Here is an 11,006-nt window from a genome sequence, read left to right as displayed (position 1 = left end):
CAGTTCTGGGCACCCCACTTTAAAAAAAGACATCGACAAACTGGAGCAAGTTCAGAGAAGAGTTACCAAGATGGTGAGCGGTCTGCAAATCATGTCCTATGTGGAACGGTTAAAGGATCTGGGAATGTTTAGCTTGCAATAAAGAAGACTGAGAGGAGACTTAATAGCTGTCTACAAATATCTGAAGGGCTGTCACAGTGCAGGGGGATCAGCATTATTCTCATTTGTACAAGGAAAGACTAGAAATAATGGGATGAAACTGAAAGGGAGGAGACACAGATTAGATATTAGAAAAATCTTTCTGACAGTGAGGGTGATCAATGAGTGGAACAGGCTGCCACGGGAGGTGGGGAGTTCTCCTTCAATGGAAGTGTTCAAACAAAGGCTGGACAAATATCTGTCTGGGATGATTTAGTGAATCCTGCACTGAGCAGGGCGTTGGACCCGATGACCCTGGAGGTCCCTTCCAACTCTACCATTCTATGATTCTATGATGTCTCTAAAAATTACCAAAGAAGTATTTTAGTCAGCTAAGTTTTAGCTGCAGAAATGTAGGTGCTACATATTTAAAAACAGGTTAATTATTGATACAATAATAAATAGGTTTTATTGTAGAACATAATTTTGGAGGAAGCCAGCAATAATACCATCTTTGATTACCATTCGATAGAAACATGCAACGTATAAAGAAAATGCAAGATATACCTTAATCCTTAATGGTCAGAAGACTAATTAAAATGCAAGAACAATGAAATTGGACTAATAATAATAATAATGTTTGCCACAATCAATCTGTGTCATTAATGGCTGCCTCGGGCCTGATGAGTGTATGCCAATATCTGGTTCTATCTTCCGCAACTGCAGTCTCAAGTCGCCCCTTACACATATCTGAAGTTTCTTTCTCGCTTTTGTCAGGAGCTGATGAACTGCGCTGAAGCCCCTTCCCAACTAAGTATGTAGATAGAAAAACTACAGTTTTTCCTGAAAATAAGACCTACCTGGGGGGGGGGGGGGGGGGGGAATATAAGCCCTCCCCGAAAATAAGCCCTAGCAAATTGAAAAAAAAACATCAATACTCACCTAGCCGGTGGCATCTGATTCTCTTGCGCTTGTCCCAGGGGCTGCGGCAGGCTGCCATGTCCTCTGCACGGACACAGAACTCTCCTTCTGGTGGCAAAGCTTTTAATACCCTGCCTCCAGCAAGGGAGTGTTGTGATTGGAACGAGTGCCAGCCAATCAGAGCCAGCGCTCGATCATTTACAGCCATTCAGTGAATGACATCACTGAATGGCTGTGATTGGCTCATCGAGCGTTGGCTCTGATTGGCTGAGCCCTGGACCAGGTGACTATAAGGGTCCCTACCCCCCCCTCCCCCTCGAAAGTAAGACACTGTGCCTCTTTTGAGAGAAAATTTTTTATAAAAGACAGTGTCTTGTTTTTGGGGAAACACAGTAACACAAGCAACTTATCTTCCTGCCACAGGATAGGATAGGAATTCTTCACTTTCATCCAAAGACATTCATAGCCACATTGTTGGAAAAGTGCTTGGGCTTCGCTATCATATTTTAAGTCGATTAACTACTCATGTAATCTGAGATGAAATTCTTCTGCGTCTGCTGAAAATGGATTGAGTACCCATGTTGGTATTTCAAGGGTAAATAGATCATGATGAAACCTAGTTTGCATGTCTTCTTTGGCTTGTTTGAGGTGTGAGCAAAAAACATCTAAGTCTGCATCTTGAAGTTTGTCTCCATCTTCTCGTGCAATTTCTTGAAGACTCGAAAACCGACAAAGCTGTGTCGACTCAGGTTATTGGTATAAAGGTCCAGTTGGGCAATGAAGGAAGAGATTATACCGTTAGCCTGCATGAAATTCTTTTTGTCTCCTTGTAGCTTTGTGTTGACCTTGTTGAGTTTGTCAAATATGTCTGCGAGATAGGCAACGTTAAGACGCCGTAGATTGATTGCATCACAAAGGCTTGGGTCAGTCGGCTGAAGACACTCGACTACTGTGTCAATAGTTTGTAGAAGCATCGTAAGCACTTTTCTCTTCACAGCCACCTTACATCGGTGTGTAGAAGTAGACGTTCGAATTTTTCGTCATGGTTTCGACAGAGCTTGCAGAAAAGATGTTCATTCAAAGAGTGCACTTTTATCTTGTTAATAGCATTAATAGCGCAGACAATCATGCAATCTCTCACACAAATGTTTAGCAATAAGGTGCTGCCAATGGATCACGCAATGCACTGCCATTATGCCAGGTATAGCAGATTTTAAATGGGCTATAAATCTGCGATATCGACCAGCTCCGTTGGTTACATAAGCAAAAACATTTGTTAAAGGGATGTTTTTTTCTTGGAAAAATTCTTCCACTCTTTTGTATATAGAGGCCTTTTCTGACTCTGGTTACATTTCTGGTAAACAACAGTTCCTCCACTACCTCTTCATTCTGATTAATGAAACGAATGTAATCTAGCAGCAATGCTTCGTTGTCTCTAACTATTGACTTGTCAGTTTGCATTACAAATTCTGTGTTCTTTAACATGTCCAAAAGCGTATCTTCCACATCAGCAGCCATATTGTCAATTCTTCTTAAAATGGTGTTATTACTGAAAGGAATCAATTTCACCATGGCACACGCATCATGCCCCAGCATAGTACTAACAATCTCTTTAACTGCGGGTAACACAAGTGTTTCACCAGTAGTATGTGATTTGCCACATTGCGCTATTAATAAATAGACTTTATAGGAAGCAAGGAGGCCTTTGTCAGCATTGAGAACAGATTTTCCAAATAGCTTGCCTACAGTGCTGCGGTTCACAAACTTTGACTTTAAACCTTGGAAAATGAAATGGGCTTAGCCACCTTGTTTGAGTGCATTTTTGCAAGGTAATCACTCAGTCTCGAAGGCTTCATAGCTTCATTCGAAAATGCCTTTTCACAAACGAGGCACAACGAAAGCTGTCCGTTTGTAGGAGAAGGGATGAATCCATATTTTAGATTCAATCAATTTTATTAACCATTTTCAGATAAACAGTCTTGATGCAGTACAGAGAACACAAATCCAGTCTGCCATCCTTGTTTCAATATTATACATAGCACAAACTTTATGACTGCCAATTGAATATATCTCTGCATCTCAGTAAGGAACGAAAAAAAACAATGGGGAAAGAAAACAAATAATAGGAAGAAAAAAAGGGTGGCAATATATAAAATATAAAACTATGAATTATCCTATAGAAAAAGAAATAGAAAAAAAAACAAAGAAAAATATCTAGCTAATTAAAGGGAGGAGGGGAAGGAGAAATTTGGAAAGCGGGATATAGGGAAAAAAGGAATTAAGGGAATAGGGTGACCTTACTCAGTGATGACCCTGACCCCTTAGGGATCCATTTGGCTGGATATCTATTGATATCCATGGTCTCCATAGATCATGGAAGCCGTTCTTCTCCTTCTCGTTTTCAGACCCATCCTCTTCATACCTCATGAGCGTGTCAAGCTTCTCCGTCCAGATCATTCTTGATGGGGGGGAAGCAGACCTCCACAATCCTGGGACAGACATCCTCACTGCCAGTATGACCATCTGCAGTAGATCCGCTTTAATCTTGGCAATAGATCTGGGTAGCATCAGGAGAAGGGCCATCTCCGCTGTCATGGACACCGCCAACCTGGTCATAGTGTTATGCAATAACTCCACACTGCTCCAGAGATTTCTGTAGCATTGTAGCTTTACCCCTTTGGCACCTCCAACATACCGAGAGAATACGGTCATCTATTTGATGTAGCCTTGATGGGGTCCAATACCAGCGGGATAGGATTTTGAAATTCTGCTCCTGTAATCTACAGTTTAGAGCTTTTATGGCAAAGAAGGAAGGCCCTTTGCCAATCTGATCTGGAGCGGCACCCGCCTAGCTCCAGTTCCCACTGGTCCGTATAATTGGGAAGCGTGTTTCCTGTCACACAGTATTTTGTATATAACTGAGATCCCATGATCAGTAGGTGTCGGTGCCATGCACAGGGCTTCAAATGGCGTCAACTGTCTACTTCCGCATCCCCCAGGTGCCAGGGACTCCATGAAACCCCTCACCTGCAGGTATCTCATCCATGCTTCCAGGGGGGCCGAATCACAGAAAAACTCTCTTAGGGGCTTCATCCCCGAATGAGTTACTACATCTCTAACTCGAGCGATCGGGGAACTAGGGAGGGACAATATGAAGGTACTATGCCTGGCTGCCGGGAACTGCGGGTTGGCTACCAACAGGGTCAGGGGGCCCGGAATAGACACCAGACCTAGTCTCGGGGCGCATGTTCCCCAGATCCTTAAGACTCCTGACAGAAATGGTGAGAGGATCTGAAAGTCCCCCAGAAACCTTTTTGGAATCCATGGGGCTGCCTGTGCTATCCCTGAATCTGACTCATGCTCCATTTCTACCCACAATTTGGAGGTTCTACCCTGTATTAAAGTGAGGACGAAGTTAGCAAGGCAAGCCCTGTAGTATATTGAGAAATCTGGGAGCCCCAAACCCCCTTCCTCCTTAGCGTCCCATCCAAAGTTGATGATCAGAGAACGGATGCCGAGAAGATACTGCCGGTCAAGGAATACCGGGAGGGTCTGACAAAGATACAAAAACTTCGAGAGGGAATCCATCTTTATGGCATTGACCCGTCCCGTCCATGACACATATAACGGGCTCCATCTGCTCAGATCCGCCCTGAGAGTACTCAAGAAAGGTATCAAATTTAGTTCAAATATCTGTGTAGAGTGTGCCAGTAGCTGAACCCCCAGATATTTGATGGACAAGGATCTCCACTTGAAGGTGAAGGAGGTCGACAGCTCCCCAACCTCTCCCTGGGGAAGAGTCACATTCAGTATCTCTGATTTCTGTAGGTTAACTTAATGTTGCTCACTCGCCCGTATCTCTCAAACTCCTTCATCACAACCGGTAGTCCCACTCTAGGGTTCGACAGGAACAGGAGGAGGTCATCTGCAAACAATGCCATCTTGTGTTCTGAGGGGCCCTCTGCCAGGCCCATGACAGACCCATTGCTCCTAATTGCATTAGCCAGTGATTCCATGGAAAGGACATATAGCAGAGGCGAAAGGGGGCATCCCTGTCGGGTACCATTGTTGATCAAGATGGCATAGAAAGGGCGCCATTAACCCAGATTCTAGCATACGGGCCGTTATACAAGGCCATTATCCACTCTCTCATCCTTTGCCCCAGGCCTACCTGACGGAGGGCCCCCTCCAAGAACCTCCACCTGACCCTGTCGAATACCTTTTTCGCGTCAACCGCAAGCAGACAAAGTGGTCTGTTCCTTGCTCTAGCCCGGGCAATCAAGGAGATAGATTTAATGGTATTATCCCAGGCCTCTCTACCAGGGACAAATCCCACCTGCTCTCTGTGAATTAAACCTGGGATATGTTTACTGAGCATGTTAGCTGTAAGTTTAGGCAGCATCTTTACATCTATGTTTATCAGGGAGATAGGCCTGTAATTGGCACATTGGGATGGGTCCTTCCCTGGTTTCGGGATTACCACAATGTGAGCCTGAAGTGCCTGAGGAGGGAGGGGACTTCCCCAGGAGACCTCGTTGAAAACTTGTACCAGGAATGGAGACTGTTCTTCCCCAAAGAGCTTTAAAAACCGTGCCGAGAACCTGTCAGGACCTGGGCTCTTGCCCAATTTAAGGCCCTTGATTATCTCTAAAATTTCATTGGAAGTAAAGTCCTCCTCCATAGCCACAGAGTCCTCCTCTCCCAGGGGGCCCGGGCTGAATTCCTCTAAGTAGTTTGTCTCCTCCTCCCTTCTCCTGCTATCAGACAGGGTATGGCTGCCCCCCCCCCCCCCTAGAATCCTAGGGACAAATGTTTGTGGGGTTCTAGGATGCAGCGGCGTGCCAACCGAAGCCGACAATTATCGCCGTTCTTTTATGCTTCTCTGCGGATCCTATCTCTAAAGGCCAATGTCTTCTGGCGTAGGATTGACAGGATTCTTTGCCTCAATGACGATAGTTCTGCTCTGAGAATTCTTTGCCTCAATGACGATAGTTCTGCTCTGAGATAAGAAGAAGAAAAAAGGGGGATGAGAAGAAAGGGGAAAAAGGGGGGGTGGGGGGGGAGGGAAGAAAGAGGAGGGGGAATAGAGGAGGTTTGCACTTCTGTAGACTATAATCACGTTCCCTGCAGGACCCTTTAGCCTATCCAGGGGGGAAATAAGAAAAGATGCTGGTAGAAGAGAAGCAAGAGGAGAGCATGCTAAATGAGAGAGACCAACTCGATGTCGTGATCTATTAGGGAGCAAGTCTCTAGCTCCATTGTGTCTCGCTCCTCAGACGTTGTCTTGTGCCCTCGGGGATTTGTTTTTTGCCCTTTGTCCTGGGCTACCTGCCACTCCAGTCTGGGTGGGGAAACGGTATCCCCCCTATTTTGGGCCAATCCGGGATCGCGAATTGAGGCAGCTCCATAGTCCCTAGGAATTTGGGTTAGTCGCCTAGGTGTCTGAAGACGGCTGTTTTCCCCTCCTTTCTGGCTAGTAAATGTAGGGGGAAACCCCATCTGTATGGAATGTCTCTCGCTCTCAGAGCTTTCAGTATGGGTTTAAGAGCCCTGCGGAGTTGGAGTGTGTGTTTGATGAATCCATATTTTAAGTATTCATTTGAATATTGGCGGCATTTCTTCTTCTCAGCCATTTTTATAAAGTATGCTTCAAGAATACACTGCTTATCTCGCTCTATCATATAATGTACTAGCTGATATACCCGGCTTCGCCCGAGTTAATTTGGTACTGGTGTTTATGTGGTGTTCACATGGAAAATCTTATGAAGTCGTGGTTACTTTAGAGATACTGAGGAAAAAGATATGTTCACCATTTTGCATAGTTCTCTGCGTTACCCAGAAAACACCACGTGGAGGTAACCATGCGACGTTTCCTTTATATAAAATGACATCAGGAAGTGAGAGAATTAGATTATATACGTAAAATTTGGACACTAATTCTTTTGCGCTTAGAATTGAATAATCGAGTTGGGACCCATTAACTTTTCATATTTATGACACAATCAATGCTTGTGCCAAATTTCATGTTTCTATGACATTGGGAAGTGAGAGATTTAGATTATGTATGTAAAATTTGGACGCTAATTCTTTTGCGCATAGAATTGAATAATGGAGTTGGGACCCATTAGCTTTTCCTATTTATGACATAATCAATGCTCGTGCCAAATTTCCCGTTTCTATGACACCGGAAAGTGAGAAAATTACATTCCGCACGTAAAATTTGGACGCTAATTCTTTTGCGCATAGAATTGAATAATGGAGTTGGGACCAATTAGCTTTTCCTATTTATGACATAATCAATGCTCGTGCCAAATTTCACGTTTCTATGACACTGGAAAGTGATAAAAATACATTCCGTACGTAAAATTTTGACGCTAATTCTTTTGCGCATAGAATTGAATAATCGAATTGGGACCCATTAGCTTTTCCTATTTATGACATAATCAATGCCCGTGCCAAATTTTAAGTTTCTATGTGAGAAAATTACATTCCGTACGTAAAATTTTGACGCTAATTCTTTTGCGCATAGAATTGAATAATCGAGTTGGGACCCATAAGCTTTTCCTATTTATGACATAATCAATGCTTGTGCCAAATTTCACGTTTCTATGACACTGGAAAGTGAAAGAATTAGATTCCGTACGTAAAATTTGGACGCTAATTCTTTTGCGCATAGAATTGAATAATCAAGTTGGGACCTATTAACATTTCCTATTTATGACATATCCAATGCCCGTGCCAAGTTTTAAGTTTCTATGACATTGGGAAGTGAGAGATTTAGATTATGTACGTTAAATTTCGACGCCAATTCTTTTGCGCTAGAATTGAATAATCGAGTTGGGACCCAATTACTTTTCCTATTTTGGAGATAATCTATGCTCGTGCCAAAATTCATGTTTCTACGATATCGGGAAGTTGGAGAACTTTTGGCGAGTCAGTCAGTCAGTCAGTCAGTGAGGGCTTTCAGCTTTATGTATATAGATGACTGTTATAACTCCATGACTTAGCTACAGATCAATCACATTGGATAACCTAAAGAACAACCTAACCCGCTGTATTCCATAATGCCACTGATTGGCTGGAACTTTCAATTGTGTGGGTCTCTGGAAGTTGTAGTTTATATGAGTGTGCTGAAAAGACACTTGGCGTCCACTAAAACTACGACTCCCAGAGATCCACACAAGTGAAAGTTTGAAGCGATTCCAGGCAATCAGCAGCATTATGGAATACAGAGGGTTCGGTTGTGCTGTAGGTTATCCAGTGTTATCTAGTGTGATTGATCTGTAGCGGAGTCACAGAGTTATAAAAGTCATACAATATATGATAGAGGTGCGCAGGCTGCACACAACTCTCATTGATGTAAGTGATTCATATGGAAATAATTGCCTCGGCTTTCGTCGCTTTCGGATATCACCGATTGTTTTCTACAGATTATTTACGAAAACCAAGGTATCACTACTAATTTTTAGAAAAATGAAGTTACTGGAAGGAAAACAAAAAAATCAGCAAAGCAAACACAGAACACCCCCCTACGGCCCCCTTTGTGTTCCAACGCCCCCCCCCCCCTTTTCTGCCCCCTTTAAAGGTAAAAACGCCCTCCAGGGGGCAATAAGGCAATAACTGGTTTAGGCACATGGTATGCCTGTGGGAATCATATTAAGACCAGCGTTTGAATCGCTGCTCTTAATAAATTCCCCACTATATGCATACTTGCACTAAACATTATCTAAACCTTTTTGTAAATATACTTGCCTACATATGACTCATATTTGCAATACGCCGTACTCCTTGCAACAAGTTTCGCTTCCAATTATAGCTCAAAATTCGCTTAAAAGCCACCTTTTGAGCGATAATCGTTGTGTGTAAATGTGCCCATCTTTCACTTTTCTGCCGAACAATGATTTTATGTACGGCATAATATCCATCGTTCAGCAGAAGAGCTGATAGCAGGGACTTCATGCTGTGTTCTCTGCGGGGAGCGCTGATAATATTGTCTCAGCTGTCAGCACCACGGCAGAACAAAGGAAATGTATTCAGAGAACAGACCATCCGCTGTTCTCTGAATATAGCTTCTGGGGCACACACGCATTAATAAGCTACTAATTGGCATTGGTACCAATTAGTAGTTTCTGCAAAATGATCACTCAAAAGCCATCTTTAAATAATAAAGTACATTTTAGCATGAAACAAACAAAAAAAATCGAAATGTTTTCTGTGGTCCAGAATTTCTAGTGAAATGCAAAGTTTAGGTGTTTTTCAGGATTTTCTTACTAATGACCTTGATGTCCTGTTCACTTGTAGAACGATTCTGGGGCACTGCACAATGTATGGAGCTGTGTAAGTTCCAACACACAGCGGCTCTGGCATATAGCTGATCGGACAGGGGTGCCCAGAGTCAGATGCCCCTAGGATCTGCCATTGATGACCTATCCTTAGTCATCAGTTGTATAATCCCGGAAAACCTCTCTAAGCTAGTATTACACATAAAGACAGATTTACTATTACAATTGCATCGGGAATCTGTCTTACGTGCTTTCCCCCACATTTTTATGTATTTTAAGGTACATTTACAATGGGCATTTATGGCCCCAATATTAATCGATTGAAACAGCGACTTTTGATAAGAGTCATAAAAGTATTCTCTTTATATCAGCCTCTTGGAATACAAACAGAAGAAAGAACAAAAGTCTGAGAAAAGTCACTGCTGATCTACAACCCCTCCTCCAGAAAGGCAATCTATGCATTTTTTGACCTATAGTTGTCCCATATAAAGCCATCCTTCAGCCAGATTCAGATGAGTGTAAGCGTATTTGCTCATGCATGAGCCTAGTGTTTTTGGGGAATGAAATATGCTTTTTTGTGCATGCATCGCCGTATTCTACTCTCCTTTTTTGCGCCTGCAAGGCATATTCAAAAATGACGCACTGATTGAAATGGCTAATTCCTGTAATGAGTTCCAGATGTGTTCATTTACCAGCAGAATTCTGCATTGCATTACACATCTCTTTACGTATTACGCTCACAGTTGTGCTCCCCCATTACCTTCTATGGGGATCTTTGGTGCGCAAAAAAGTAGAGCAAGCTGCATTTTTTTTTTGCATGACCAAAATGCATGTGCAAAATACAGCAATGTGAAGGAACCCATTGAAATCAATGGGTTCTATTCTCTGTTTATTGCGCATGCAAATTTTGAGTGCACAAATACTCCCGAGTGAATCTGACCCTACATTGCAAATCATCGATAAGATCTTGCTTAGGTAAGGTGACAGCGTACAGGTAGCCCCTGTGACTATTTCACAGTCCAATGGTGAAAAGGTTATTTAGGACTAGACAGTATGTACCTGTGGATCCCCTGTGCCACTTGAATGCCTCGCCCTTGATCTGCCTCTCCAGGACAATGGGTGAAGCAAAGTGCACATCCTATAAGTAGATATTCATAAGCTTCAAGGACTTATTCCCTCAATGTCTTTTCATCAAGGAGGATTAGCAAGATTAAAAAGCTTGAGTGCACATGTCCTGATGTAACTGACCTTTCACCGAAGACACGTATAGCATATAGGAAAGTATGTCTGGATATAGAGAACCTGCCAAAAAGCATGCCTTGTGGGAATTAGAACTAGATTTTCTGCTTTCTAGCAACTTGTATTTATCTGACACGGTTACAAGGGCCCTGTGTTAGGGAAGCATAGTAGCAAAAAACTGTGCTACTTGTCTAATAGGGGCAATCAAAGACTATACTACAACCCTTGCATGCAACAATCCATAGAAACTGCCATTACTAAGGTCTCAGATGTATATCCTGCCCTCATGTGCTATCTGTGTATTTCACGGACAGCACACAGACCCATTATAGCCAATTAAGCTATTCACATGAGCGCTTCATCCACGTGAAAAAAAAATTCACTGTACGAAAATAGTGCAAGCAACATCCACCGCCCCTGCGCTCT

The sequence above is a fragment of the Eleutherodactylus coqui genome, chromosome 4 (assembly GCF_035609145.1).
Source record: "Eleutherodactylus coqui strain aEleCoq1 chromosome 4, aEleCoq1.hap1, whole genome shotgun sequence".
NCBI classification, from domain to species: Eukaryota; Metazoa; Chordata; class Amphibia; order Anura; family Eleutherodactylidae; genus Eleutherodactylus; species Eleutherodactylus coqui.
Note: the sequence above shows the minus strand (reverse complement) of the source record.